Source organism: Cyprinus carpio, chromosome A1, assembly GCF_018340385.1.
Source record: "Cyprinus carpio isolate SPL01 chromosome A1, ASM1834038v1, whole genome shotgun sequence".
Classification (NCBI taxonomy): Eukaryota; Metazoa; Chordata; class Actinopteri; order Cypriniformes; family Cyprinidae; genus Cyprinus; species Cyprinus carpio.
In genome coordinates this window covers 38124373-38140145 of record NC_056572.1, presented here as the reverse complement: position 1 = coordinate 38140145, position 15773 = coordinate 38124373, and the positions used below count along the sequence as shown (strand labels likewise).

Genomic DNA, 15773 nt, shown 5'->3' with positions numbered 1-15773 from the left:
TCTCTTACTGTGGATTACTGCAGCGCCTCCTCTTTGCTCGTGTGAAATGTTCTCCCTCTCCTCTCTCGTCTCAAACACACACACAACACCACACACCCACTCTTCCGCTCTCCGCTCCTTACACACACAACCACACACACACACACACTCTCCTCTCTCATTCTTACACACACACACACACACGACACACACACACACACACCACACACACACACACACTCTCTCTCTCTCTCACACACACACACACAGGGAACACACACACACACACACAACTCTCCTCTCTTACTGTGGATGACGCAGCGCCTCCTCTTTGCTGCGTGTTATGTTCTTCCCTCTCTCCCGGAGGACGGCCGTCGAGACTGCTGTGTTTACCCGCAGGTGAGAGCAACGAAACCTTCTCCACCTCGGCTGACGCCCGTGCGCCCCGCTCCGCTCGACTCATCCCCGACTCGCGTTCGTGATGTGATTGAAGTAATACACCCGACCTGACACACACACACACACACACACACAGATCTGGCTTCCGGTCCACCCCTATCCCCAAATCACATAAAAACAGCACAGCCTATATATTTTACACTGACCATGAGAACGATTTAAGATGCACTACTCCACAAACTAACCTGATTTCCTCATTAGTTACTCAATCTATCTAAAACATTTGGTAAGATTAGTTGTTCCCAAAACTGAGCAGGCCTACGTTACTGTCAAGCTGAAGAATGTATACATGTAACATATGGTGTGTATATATATATTATATAAATAATATCTGGATATATAAAGCCTCTCAAATACATGCGTTATCATTTGCTAAAAAGAACTAAACAGAATATAAAAAGTATACTTATTAAATTCAGTTGTTACAAAGTTTTTATTTAACTACACAAAATTACTAAAACTAAATTGATATACACTTTTAATATATATAATATTATATATATATATAAATCATATAGATATATATATATATATATATTTAATCGGACTAAAACCCCCACTAAATGTCTAAATTAACATAAAAATTTATGTAAACCTCAGAATTCTAAAACCAGAAAAGAGGCAGCTTAGGATGTGATGAATAATAATATACGAATAATACTGCAATATTATTAACTGTGTTTTGACACATAATGACTAATTTTTAGTATAAGCCCAAATCATTTACAAGATAAATTATATAAATAATTTCCTGAGATCAGTTGTTTGTTTGTCTGTGAGGAGTTAATAATGGCCGGTCATCCTGACAGAATTAACCCCTCGGTGGCCGGTCATCCTGACAGGGGCGGGTTTGTGACCACACCGCATACACTAACAATAACCGACTTGGTTAAATTAACATATATCGTACAGAATATCTGGACACAGAAAGTATGATTTGATTGCTCGGCTGTGGAGAGAAACTGGACCTGAAGAAGGAAACTAAGACGGTTAACCCTCTCGTGGCTAATACCAGCCAGGCCCAGATTTATCGAGATGTTTGTTCAGACACGGAGTGAATATATGTTCAGAGCCTGTGTGTGTTTACTCGTCTCGTGCACTGGACCGCTCTAAACCAGTCCTCGGTGGTCTAAACCCGCTGTCCGTTACTCTGCGCGGGGCTCGGGTGTTAGCCGTTAGCCTGCGCATCTGCTCACGTGCACCGAAACACCGACTCTGTTCCGGGTCTGCATGCGACACGAGCCCGCTCTGACTCACCTGAGCTCCGGCTCATGCGCTTCTCCCACCCGGACGGCAGCTTCTCGTCGTCAGACATGATCTGTGCGTGGCGTCGGTTCGGTTCTGCTCGCGCGGCGCTGATCTGATGTTCCCCCGCCGCTGCTGCAGTGACCGGTCTGACCGACAGAGGGCGCCGGGTGTCCGAGCCGCGGGGCGCTCGGTAGCAAAACGACACTTCCCCGTTAATTCGGAGGACATTTTTCTGAAATACAAATTCAAGCACATCTTATTATTCTTTATACTGTTATCTAAATAATAATAATAATAATAAAATACGTACGTAGTAATCAAAGTAGGCTGTGATTGGTTAAACCTGAGCAGCGTTGAGAATTGTAACAGGCATCACGTGGCCACAGCCGCGCGATAGCGATTAAACATGAACAAAAATAACATAAATAAAATACTGTTAAATAAATAAACGCAATTGAATAAAACCAAAAAAAAATTACATTAAGCTAAAATTGCTTAGCCATGTGACTGTTAGACCCACCCACATTACTCAACAAGATTCTAGCACTTTCACCCATTTCATTCTATCTACTTTATTTATTATTATTATTATTTGGAAAAACCTTTCAAAACCTTTCCATCATTAAATTCAACCTCGACTTGTCACAACTCTGTTACTGTTTGTCAGTCCAATTGCTTCTGTTGTCCTCATTTTAAGTTGCTTTGGATAAAAAGGTCTGCTAAATGACTTAACGGGAATGTAAATGGATTTATTCTGTATAGATGGTTTATTGCTTCTCGACTATTAAACGGGAACTGAAGTTGAAAGAGTTTAAATGTGACGTTCGCAACGCCTTAAATCGACTAGCGGCCATTTTGCGTGACGTCACCCGTCTGCGCTTTCCTTCCTGGAATATTATTGGCGAAACTCGCTGTCAGTCAAACGTGCGCGCAGCTGATTGGTCAAAAGGTGAGCGGATGTTTTCTTCACGGCTCTGCTTACTGGCAAACGCTTATGAGAGTGAACTCGTTTGATTAGCTGCTGGAAACAACCTGACACAAACTGTGTTTACTAAATCATACAGTTTAACATCATTTACAATAACACGTATTCAATATTGCTGCTTTGTTATATGTTATAGCACGCACGTGTGTGTGTGTTTCAGAGATGATTGAGGTGCGGTAATGATCGTCTGGGGGAAGAAGGTGAGCCAAATGGGTGTTATCCTTTGAAACACTGGGATCTGGTGAATGAAACATCGCTTGAAGGCAGCCGCCGGCTTGTGTTGGTCTTAACTGTGTGTCAGCCGGAGGACACCATCGGAGACCTGAAGAAGCTTTCGATCGTAGTCACCGGTAATTATTAGGAAAAAAACTTTCCTGTCCTTCATCATTAGACTAACCTCGACTTGTCACAACACTGTTGCTGTTTTGTCAGTTTAATTTCTTCTATTTTCCTCATTTTTAAGTTGCTTTGGATAAAAGCGTATGCTAAATGACTAAACGGGAATGTAAATGGATTTATTCTGTTTAGATGGTTTATTGCTTCTCGACTATTAAACGGGAACTGAAGCGATAATATTTTAAATGTGACGTTCGCAACGCCTTAAATCGACTAGCGGCCATTTCCATGGTGACGTCACCCGTCTGCGCTCTTCCTGGAATATTATTGGCGAAACTCGCTGTCAGTCAAACGTGCGCGCAGCTGATTGGCCCGGGTCAAACGTGAGCGGATGGTTTCTTCACAGCTCTGCTTTACGGCAAGCGCTTCGCGAGAGGAACTCTGCTTGAGTTAGCTGCTGGAACAACCGACACAAATCAGGTTTACTAAATCCATACAGTTTACCAGATTATTTACACACACACATTCAGGCTTGCTGCCTGTTATATGTTATAGCACGCCTCGTGTGCGTGTGTGTTTCCAGAGATGATTGAGGTGGTGTGTAATAATGATCGTCTAAGGGAAGAAGGTGCGAGTCAATCACAAGCAACCTTTGAAACACCTGATCTGGTAGATAGAAAACACGTGTTTGAAGGCAGCCCGCCGGAGCTTGTGCGTTGGTCTTAACTGTGTGTCAGTCAGGAGGACACCATCGAGACCTAGTCAAGCTGATCGCAGCTCAGACCGGCGCACACGCTGGGAAGAAGATCGTGCTCAGGGGAAGTGGTGAGTGTGGATCCTGCTGAACATATGAGAGGGAGAATACAGCCCAGGGGATCGTACAACGTGAGCTGTGTGTTTGTGCGTGCAGGTACACCATATTCAAGCACCACGTGTCACTGGGGAGACTGTATCCTTCCACTCACCGTCAGCTCAGTGAAGGGTTAAAAGATACTTCATGAAAACCTGTTCACCCTCAGTTCATTCCAGATCAGGAAGAGTTTTTGTGTCTTCATCAGGTTTGTAGAACTGTAGCACTGCATCAGTGTCTCATCAATGGATGCTCTGCAGTGAATGGGTGCCGTCAGAATGAGAGTCCAAACAGCTGATAAAAACATCACAATAATCCACAAGTAATCCACAGCACTCCAGTCCATCAGTGAACATCTGGAGAAGACAAAAGATGAAACACATCCAGCATTAAGATGTTTTTAACTCAAATACATAGAGTTTATAATCCATAATAACACTTCCTGCAGTGAAAAAGTGTTCTGGTGTGAATCAGGAGAGAAATCTGCCCAGATCAAGCAGCGTTTAAACCGCTCTAAACAAATATGTGTCTGGATTTTGATGTGAGAGACAACATCAGATGCACTTTTTCACTGGAGGAAGTGTTATTATGGATTATAGACTCTATGTATTTGAGTTAAAAACATCTTAATGCTGGATGTGTTTCATCTTTTGTCTTCTCCAGATATTAACTGATGGACTGGAGTGCTGTGGATTACTTGTGGATTATTGTGATGTTTTTATCAGCTGTTTGGACTCTCATTCTGACGGCACCCATTCACTGCAGAGCATCCATTGCTGAGACACTGATGCAGTGCTACATTTCTACAAACCTGATGAAGAAACAAACTCATCCTGATCTCAGATGGACACTTTTTTTTTTTTAGCAAATGCAATGTTTTCGTCTGAACTATTCCTTTAACTGATCTCAGCCTGTACAGACAGCGTCTGTGATGCAGAAAAACATTTCATCTTGTTCCTCAGTGTGTATGAGTGAATGTGAAACACATTTACACTGATGCCTCGTTCATGTCCATTTTAAAGCACAAATGCGAAGCTTGTGTTTTTGTAATTTTATTTATTTATTTCTGTGTGTAAAGCGTTATTGTGACAGCAGGACTATTTGTACACACTGAGAGACCAGATGCACATGGACAGGGTATTTTGACAGTTCTGGAAAACGTAAATAAATAATATCTCTAAAAGCCACCGCAGTGTCTATATACAGTGAATGTAGAGAGTTCACCTTAACTGAGATTAATAAACACTCACTAAAGAAGTATTTACCTTGCTAAAGCACTTAACAAATGAAACCTTACTGTAAAGTGTTGCCATTATATCATGAGTTAGTGCTTTGTGTCGAGTGAAACATTCAATCTGTCCATTAAGGGTGTTTTTGGCGATTTGTGTATTTATGTTTAATCATTCAGATCCTTGACTCCGAGCATCAGATGAAATCCATGACGGCATGAACCTCGAGCTCTATTACCAGTAGAACACACACACACACACACACAGAGCAACACATTACATCACCAACACACACACACACACACACACACACACACACACACACAGAGCAACACATTACATCACACACACACACAGCACCACATTACATCACACACACACACACACAGTGTTTGTGGAGCGAGTTAGTTTCGTCATGCCTCGAGGCATCAGAATATTTGTTCAGTTGAACTGTTTTGATATAATCTGGAAATAAAACTCACATTTATGTACGATCAAGTCTCTGTGTTTGTTGAACAGCACAATGCTTTTAAAACCACTTTAATTAGAATCTCAAGGAAAAAACACCCTATTACATCCACTGAAATCCTGACGAGCTCTTCTGACCTGTCAGACCTAATCTGAATTACTCCTGGATTAAATCACTCCGATCTGGAGTCTGTTTAAAATGAAACGAGGAAATAGTCCTCTTGTTGAGTGAAGAACGCTCTCTGTGTGCAAGCCAGCAAAGCCCATTCATTCAGACGTTTGACTGATGCACAGGTGAGATGGAGATGCTGTAAAGGACCGGCGTGTCGGTGTGTGAGTGTGATGTTCAGCGGGCCGTTGATTGGTCAGCAGTAATCTGAATGCTCCTCCTCCACGTAATTAGAAGGAAAAAGGCCCACCTACAGGAGAGCAACATACAGTCATTACTGAATCACAGAAACATCCACTCATCATTCACTCTTGATACTCCAAATGACTTTCTTATTCAGGGTCTGTCATATTTTTCAATGAATAACAAATCAGCACTCTGTCCCCCCATCATGTGAAATGCACCACACCAGTGAATTTTAGCTGGTATGATAAATCTAAAGTCATTTTTGATTATTAGTATGGTTGAACTGGATCATCAAAGGTCAGCAGCAAAGACATCTGTTAATAAAATGGGATTAGATACATTTGTGTTATTTAATATATTTAGTTATTGCAGGTTTGCATCATATTCTGAGTTTGCATTTCACTGTTTTGATTAATTTTGATGAATACTAAATCTGTTTTGTTTTTTGTTTTTTTTTGTGAGTGGGATGAATTAATGCACATTCACATTTAGTCTAGAACTACAGTAACATCATGTTCACACAGGGCACACAACGCCTCCATACTTCCGATTTCTCCCAATATGGGAACAGGAGGCCTGTCAGTCAAAAAATGGGAATACAAAGTAACTGGCGTTACTTTCACAGAGGGTTAAGGGTGTGTGTGTGGTGCTGGATCTGCGTGTTCAGGCGCAGGCTGTACCTGCGTAGCCTGTGTTGCTGTGCTGTATTGTGGCGCTCTGCTCCGGCTGCTTATGCCGGCGTCTGCAGTCTGGAGTCCACGTCCTTAAAACACTCTCTCAGCGAGTTCTCCTGATAGTACTGCACCAGCTCCTGCCACACACACACACATTAAACACATCACATGATCCTGATGCCTTCATTCACACACATACACATGCAGCTCATGCAGAGGGGACCGTTTACCCACAATCAACATCTGTCATCATTCACTTAATCTCACACGTCATTACAGACCTGCGTGACCCATTCACACCAACAACTGTAACTAATAACAGCTGTGATGATAACTGTGAGAACAGCCAACGATATAACATTACACTACACTTGATAACTGTAACAATAACTGTAAAAACAACTATAACATATAACTGTAACAATAAATATAACAATACCTGCAATGAAAACTTAAAAAAAAACATAAACGAAAAACCCCCCCCTGCAATGATAATAACTGTAAAAATACCTACAATGATAACTATAGCGACAATCTGTAATAACTGTAACTGACATCACAATAAACTAACTGATAACATAACTGTACAATAATTATACTGGAATAACTGTAACTATACCAGCAACAATAACTGAAAACATAACTGTGTATACTGCCGTTCATACCTGATTGACATATCTTAATAACTGTAACAATACCTGCAAATGATATCTTTTAATAAACATGTAACAATATCTGCAATGAAAGCTGGTACAATATCTGAAATAAAAAGCTGCAATACACTAGCTGTATAATAACTGTAACAATACCTGTGACAATCATTGTAACAAGAACTGTAACAATAACTCTAATGATAACTGGTAAATATTGTAGCATAAGCTTAATAGCTGTCATAATTTTCTGCAAAAGTTGCTTTGGTCAATAATTTGTATTGTAAAAAAGCACTATACAAATAACTTTGAATTGAATATGTAATAACTGTAAGGTACACACTATAAAAAATTTAATGTAAAGTTGCTGCAACAATATCTGTAGGCCATAAAGCAGTATACAAATAAACTATGATAACTAATTGAACCTAACAATAACTTGTACAAATAACTATAACTATACAGGCTTTATTCATTGATAACATAACCATAAAGTACTACAAGAGCAACTAACTTAAGTTGAAGTTCACAACAGCTTTATTCATTGAACTATAAAGCTATAAGTCAACAGAGGATATCGCTAGAATAACTTTCAGAGTGATTTTTACAGCTAAGCAACGCTTTAAAATGGCAGACGACAGAACAGAGTGTTAAACTAAACAGTGTCATGAGTGCGTCTGTGTTGCTGACACTGATGTGGTTCTCAGTCTCGGTATGAACCAGCTGTTTCTTTCTAGTGTGAAACTCCAGAAGAAAGATATTTTGAAGAACATTTCTGAACTAAACACTGAACAAAAGACAGAACATTTCTCTAAATATCTGCTGTTACGTTCTACAGATGAAGAAAAAGTCCATGCATGTTTTGGAGGGACATGAGGAGAATAAATGATGACAGAATGATCATTCATGAGTGAACCTGCATTTACAGATGCTGCTTTAGATGGACTGTGTGTGTGTGTGTGTGTGTGTGTGTGTGTGTGTGTGTGTGTGTGTGTGTGTGTGTGTGTGCATGTGTGTGTGCATGTGTGTGGTAATCACTCACAAACAGTCGTGTGTGCGTGTGTGAAGTGTGTGAGCTTTCTGTGTGCTCGTTGATCCTGTAGAAAAACAGTCCCATGAAAACTCTGAGTTGATCCTGTAAAGTCCCTTTAGATGCAGCTGACCTTTATGTCTGGTGTCCATGTTGAACCTGAGACAGAGACAGAGAGGCGTGTCACTGGAGCTGTTTGATTGACAGCTGTCCAGTCAGTGAGTTTGAGTGTGTTCACTGTACTTGAGGCTGATAGGCGGAATTCTCCGGTCTCTTTCTGTCGCACCAGAAGCGTCCACGTCAAGCGAGACATCAGCAGAGTTTTAGCTTACCGGCCCGGTCCATGTTACCAGCGAACCTGACGCACCCAGTCGGGTGTGTTGAGGTGTGTGTATGTTAAAAAGGAGTGAATATAGATGATGAACGTATGTGTGTGTGTGTGTGTGTGTGTGTGTGTGTGTGTATTTACCAGGGCAGTCCTGTTGGAAATCTGGAGAATGTGTGCCTACAGAGATCCAGACAGCACATTCACTTTACTAGCAGTGGATGCTGAGGTTATCGAGGCGGGTTATTGCAGTGCATCCAAGCGATTAAATAAGTACATCTAATTTAATATAAACCTGAAAACATACTGAAGTTTTTATGATTACAGAGTGTACTCTATATTATATCTCCTTAAAGCGTAGACCAAAATTGAAAAGACATTATCAAACTCTCAAATTGTTATCCTGATAATCTCTGAAAATCAAATGAAATAAATATGAATAAATGTGAATAAAAAGCACTGTGCATCCCCAGACTATGGACCCCACTCAAACTGTATTATGATTATACAATAAACTAGGAAATATTGTCAGAAATATATAAATATAAAAAATTATAGGAAATAAGAACAGTAGCAAAAAAAAATAAAGATTAAAAAAATAGAAGAAAATTAAAAACTGTACCTACATAAAGATTAAAAAATTATAGAGAAGTAAATTAAAAATGTAGAAAATCTAAATTGTATGACATAAAAATAAAACTTTAAAAATTAAATAACATTTGCAGGGAAAAATACAGATAAAAAAAATTGTAGAAATTAAAAAATGGAGTAAATGCAGACTAAGAATACATAGAAAATAAAAATAGTAAGAAATAAAGATTAAAAACTAGAAAAAAAATGATTGGAAATAAAAAAAGAGGAAATAAAAACAAATAGATAAACAGTATCGGATATAATGATTCACATATCAGCTATTGTCTCTAAATGTTATTGATCCAGATGTGATCACTCACCGGCACAAACGGCTGAACTTTACTGCAGGGAAACCAGCCGACCTCTCCGATGGTCAGATTCCTGTCAGATCTATATACATGCACTACATCACACACACACACACACACACACGTCACTTGAGCAGAAAATCACTATATACAGTGTATTCATATTTATATGAAGTCAACATCACGATCAATCTGAGTCATATCCAGGATTTAACCTGACAAAGAAACAACTTAAGACGTGCGGAAAAGAGAAGGAGAAAGTGCAGACGCCGCGGAGGTTTCTCTTCTCCATTATTAACACAGAGATCAGATCGTCCTGCTGTAACCTCATTCACACACCAATCAAAATCTGAAAGAGACTCCGGCCACAGCCTCAAGCCTCTGTTCATATAGCTAGTCATATCCCCGCTGTGCAATAATATCGCTTTGATGTGCTGCTCGCCTTTTTTCTTTTTACTGTGTTGCATCATTAAAATGTGGTCACCGTATGTTTTTATTTCCACATGTGAAAAGTGTGTTTTCAAAGATGGGTCAAGCACACGTAAGCACGCATTATTTTATATACAATAAATACATATCCAGAAAGTGTACTCTCTCATGCTGAGTTCAGCTGCTCAAATGTGCTTCTACACATGAAATAGTGTGGCATTATGTTAACAGGGTCACTGAGGAGTTCTCCTGTATGCACGATGTGTGTGTGTGTGTGTGTGTGTGTGTGTGTGTGTGTGTGTGTGTGTGCAGTGATGGCCTCTCACCTCCACCACTGCAGGTCGACCTCGGCACGCCAGCTCCACCATGTCTCCCCACAGACAGCAGCAGCGGCTTGGCCAACGCCACCGGGCGGCGAGGGAGACCGTAATAATCCATACACACCTCCATCTTCGGCAGACCTGAGCAAGACACGCCAGTGTGTGGGGACACGGACCAGTGTGTGTGTGTGTGTGTGTGTGAGGACACTGTGGTGACGTGTGTTTACCTGGTTTGGTCTGTCTTTGAGACGTTAACCTCATCGTTTTATTCTGAAACAACATGAAAACAGACTTCAACACCCACAAACACTAACTAACAACAAACATTAACAGCACCATGACTTCATTTGCATTTGCATTATATTATATTATTTATTTTTTATTTTTTTAATTTAATTTTAAAGTTTTTTATTTTATTAATATTTTTTTAAATTTAATTTAATTTTAATTTAATTTATTTTTAATTTATTTTAATTTAATTTAAATTTAATTTATTTTATTTTAATTTTATTTAATTTTATTTTAATTTTATTTTTAATTTTATTTTAATTTATTTTATTTTATTTTATTTTTATTTTTTATTTTATTTATTTTATTTTATTTTATTTTTATTTTATTTTTATTTTATTTTATTTTTATTTTTTATCTACCAGCATATTTAAACTGTTTAAATGTCAAATGTTTGAATTTAGGGGTCACTTTCACAATGTGTAAAATGGATTTGTATCTCTTTGTTTGTGTGTCAGCATATAAAGTCGAATTTGAAAACAACAGGACGTAAGGTAAAGAAATGACATAAAAGCTTACACAACATAACAAAAAACATACAAAAAGTAAGTGACAGAAATAATTTGATGCACAAACCTTCTTGAGTGTTCCTGACAGGTCTGTGGAGTGAATGAGAAGCACATGTGAAGTCTACTGAACAAACACGTGACACGCTACATTCTCACAGTTTCTTTATCTGTTCTCTCACCAGAGTTTCGGTCCGCACGCAGGAACTCTCGACCCAGACACTCTTTATGAGCTGCCATCTTACAGCTACCAGAAAGCAGCTGTAGCCCTGATAGAAGATCCCCCTGACACACACACACACACACACACACACACACACACACAGCAGCAGGTAAACCTCAAGACTTCCAGCTACAAAGCAGCAGATTTTACTCTCCTTTAGTATTCCATAGGGAATCTCCCATCCTGACACATTTCTACATCTAGTCTTCTTCTACTTCTTTGGTTTGATAAGAATGGAATTATTGAGAATTATTGAGCAAAAAATGAATAAAAATAACAAAAAATAATAAAACTAAAAATTCAAATGAACACTGAAAATATAAAAATAAATATTACTTAAAACCCACAAAACCAAGCAAAGTTACATGTGATGCTTTTCTGTTTCAGAAAGCTAAAATGCGTATAGACATAAGAACCAACATAATAAACTGTAAAAATGATTACTGCAATTAGTTATCACAACTTGAAATTCAACATTTGAATAAATAAAAATGCGTTGTTTCAAGCATTTACTGAAACCGAGCTGCGAATCAGTGGTGTTCAAGTCCTAAATGAACGTATAGCACTAAAATACTGAAACTAAAACTGAAAAAAAAAAAATAATAATAATAAATTAAGCAAAAAATAAAACCTGAAAATATAAAAAATAAAAAAATAATTATATAAATACACAAATACCTCAAAAGAGTGTCAGTAATACTAAAAATAAAAACATTACTTCTCTGCAACTTTACGGTCAGGAAAGCAAAGATCCAAACATAATAAATCATAAAAATGAACAAGCTATGCATATTTCTCTCAACGCCTAATTCAGGTTTAGAATAAGTAAAATGTGTTGTTTTTAACTTTAAAAATTATTTAAAAAACAAAATGTTTAGTAAACTTTAGTTAAGTGGGATATTTAAGTTATCTCAACAAATTTGAAGCTGTTTTAACTAACTGCAGCAGCATTTTTACTCCTTTGGCAGAAAACAGCAGCTCATTCCCCTCGCGGAACACTGGAAACTGATTCAAAGTTCACCTGAGGAGCATCTGATAGGCTTTTATTAACGGTGGAAAACTCCCAAACAGTGCATCTAAGCCACAAGACCATATCTAGTTGAATACACTGACATTACGTTGGACCCAATGTACATATATATATTATATTATATTATCATAGGAGCAGCATTAGAGCCGAAGTTTTGAGGAACATCTGAGCGATGGACTCACAGCGCCATCTCAAACTGCTCCAGCCACTTCTTCTTCAGCTCTCGCGTCTTAAAGTACAGATCGTAGCCGCCCTGCCCGTACAGATCCATCAGCAGGAAGGTGTGTGTCCACTGTAAACACACACAAGTGTCAGGTACAGGTGTGTGCTGCTGCTGATGATGAAGCAGTGTGAGACCAGAGGAGGTGTGTAACCTTCTTGCTGTCCTTCTCTCCTGACGGCTCGTCTCTCAGCTGGTAATGCTGAAGCTCAATCAGCTCCTTCAGCTCCAGATTCTCACCGCTGCGCTTCTTACACACTAACAGAGCCTTATCAAAGAGAAACCCGTACCTGCACACACACACACACACACACCCAGAGAGAGAGCTTTACACACACTACACACTCTAACAACCTGTTCACATCAAGAACCGAACGCTTCACAATAACTATAAAGATATAATAAGACAACTGTGACGTCCACAGTGCAACTATAAAAATAATAGCACAGAGGAATTTTTTTTTTTTTAGGTGATGAACAATAAAAACATTGACCGCCAATCAGAACCCACAAGAGTTTATAGAGCTTGAATGTTTAAAGAGACAGTGCATGTTTATAATAAACAGAATGTTATCATCTGTTGATGTAGGTGCTGATATAGTTATAGTAAGTTATCATTATAAATATATTGTTATAGTTATCTTTACAAATATCATTAAAGTTACTGTTTCCATTATAGTTAGCACAACAGTTGTAGTTATCTTTATGGTTATAATTATACTAATCATTATTGTAGCAGTTATAGTTACCGTAGTTATAGATATTTTGGTTATACTTTATTTTAAGGTGTAATTATACAGTTAAGTAGTGAGTAATATTAATTAACTACATGTATGTATACACTACATGGTTAGGGTTAGGATTAGGGTTACTTGCATGTAATTATGCATAGTTAATTATTGTTATAATAGAAAGTACAAGTAACGTGTAACAAGGAAACCTTAAAATAAAGTGTTACCGATATTTTTATAGTTATTATTAGTGTTATAGTTATAATTGTATTTATCATTATTGTTAGAGTTGTAGTAACACACACACACACCTGTCCTGTTTGGATTTCTTCTCCACACTGCAGATCTTGAATTCCCCGTCTATTTTGGGTCGTCCGTATAATGCCAGAGACAGAGACTAAACAGAGGGAGAGAGAGTCTGAATCAGCATCAAACACGAATGAATCAGAATCAGAATCAGCATAAAACATGAATGAATCAGAATCAGCATCAAACTCGAATCAGAATCAGAATCAGCATCAAACATGAATGAATCAGAATCAGCATCAAACTCGAATCAGAATCAGCATCAAACACGAATGAATCAGAATCAGCATCAAACACGAATGAATCAGAATCAGCATCAAACAGAATCAGCATCAAACACAAATGAATCAGAATCAGGATAAAACAGAATCAGAATCAGAATCAGCATCAAACATGAATGAATCAGAATCAGCATCAAACATGAATGAATCAGAATCAGTATCAAACAGAATCAGAATCGGGCTGAAATGAATCGTTCTCAGGTGCTTCTGTACCATGTTCTCGATGCACAGCTGAAACGTTGTGATCTGACGGATGATCTCATTGTCTCGCTTCACCTCGTTCACACACTGGGCCAGATCCTGCACACACACACACACACACACACACACACACACACACACCAGCAGCATGTTCATTCAACTAAACATGAGTTAAATTAATGTTCATGAGTTTCATTTTACCCCTAGTTGGCGCTCTCACTTCACTGCACATCCTGATCAAAATACCCACAAAGTTATGACTCAGTGCACGAATGTTGTGACAAAATATCTTTTGTGTCTGATTCATAGGTTTTGAAGATTCAGCAGAAGCATTTTTATCGGTCAGCCACAGTGTAACCGGCACTGAGACTGCACCTCTGTTTACATTCACTGATATGATGTTTTGAGTTCTCCATCATGAACAGTGAGTGAAGCATGTTCCTTCAGTATATAAACCTCTGAAAGTCTGCTGAAACGTCTGCCTACCCCTTGTTTTACTTCTGAACCTGCTAAACACACACACACTCACCCTCATGGCATCCAGTGCAGTGCGCAAGTTTTCTTTCTCTTGCTGGTCCACCGTATGTTTCACAAGCTCCTGAGACACACATACACATGTTTTGGGGACATGATTAAAAATAAAAAGACAGTTCAGATGAACAGGGTAAACATTTGATCTAATACATATCACTATACTACACCAGTTGATTAATCACAGTACATTTTCTGGAATTATCTAATATCTCACGCACTAATTTGCATCTGAAGATTGGATAAAGCCAGATTAATAATTCTAGTTATATTTTGTTGTCATATTAGAGGTAAAGGTTTTTACAGAGGGGATTTTTGATTTCTCTATTTGTCACTCCATGAATAAAAAAATACTGTCAACAGACAGAAAAAATAAGTTTTCACCTTGTTTTTAGGAATAAAATATTGTATAAATCAGTGTGAATGAAATATGAACAAACCCCTCAGTAAAAACCATCAGAATATAGATATGAATAAAACTCTAAGTTTTGGTGAATGTACGTTCTGCTGAAGTGTAGAAAAAAACTTTTAAAATATGTATTGCAATTGAAATCTACAGATGCAAATAGATAAAGAATAATGATAAATCACTGAGAATGAAATATGAACAAACCCCTCAGTAAAATAATTCAGAATATAGACAGGAATAGAACTCTAAGTTTTAGTGTTTATAAGTGTTGCAGAAGTGGAGAAAAAACCTTTAAAGACATGTATTGTAATTAAAAACAATTACACAAACTGATAACGTGCAATAAAATAAACACTTAGGTCTGCATTTTGGATGTTTTCTTTCTACTAATCTGAAATAAAATGAGAAGCTCAAATGCAATGCAAGTGGCTTTGTATAAAAGTGCCTGCAAAATACATAAATGTAAAATATTATAAATTAAAACATTGCTTTCCACTAGTCTGAAAGAAGACACGTAATGGAAGCAAAAAATGAGTTTTTATTGGGAATCACACTATAATTTTACATGCTAGTCATAAAAGCATCTTCATCTGCATTTGTGACTACAATTTACAATTTATATATGTTTTCACCTAATTATCTTAATTAAAGAACCACAAAAGTCTCAGGTGTGTCCTCATTTTTACAGTTGTGTGTGTGTTGTTCTGTACTGTGTGTGTGTGTGTGTGTGTGTGTGTGTGTGAGTGAGTGAGTGAGTGAGTGAGTGTGC

The 15773-nt window shown here is 38.1% G+C and overlaps 1 protein-coding gene and 1 long non-coding RNA gene across 2 annotated transcripts in view; both read right to left on the bottom strand.

Moving 5' to 3' along the window:
* Window positions 1-15773, bottom strand: part of LOC109053278 (protein NLRC3-like) — a 426767-nt gene that overhangs the window by 273579 nt on the left and 137415 nt on the right. The window lies entirely within an intron of this gene.
* Window positions 10374-11264, bottom strand: LOC109074531. The gene is made up of 4 exons (XR_006161055.1): window positions 11255-11264; window positions 11143-11165; window positions 10506-10548; window positions 10374-10419 (listed from the first exon to the last, which is right to left on the bottom strand). It is a non-coding gene; the product is annotated as an uncharacterized LOC109074531 (long non-coding RNA).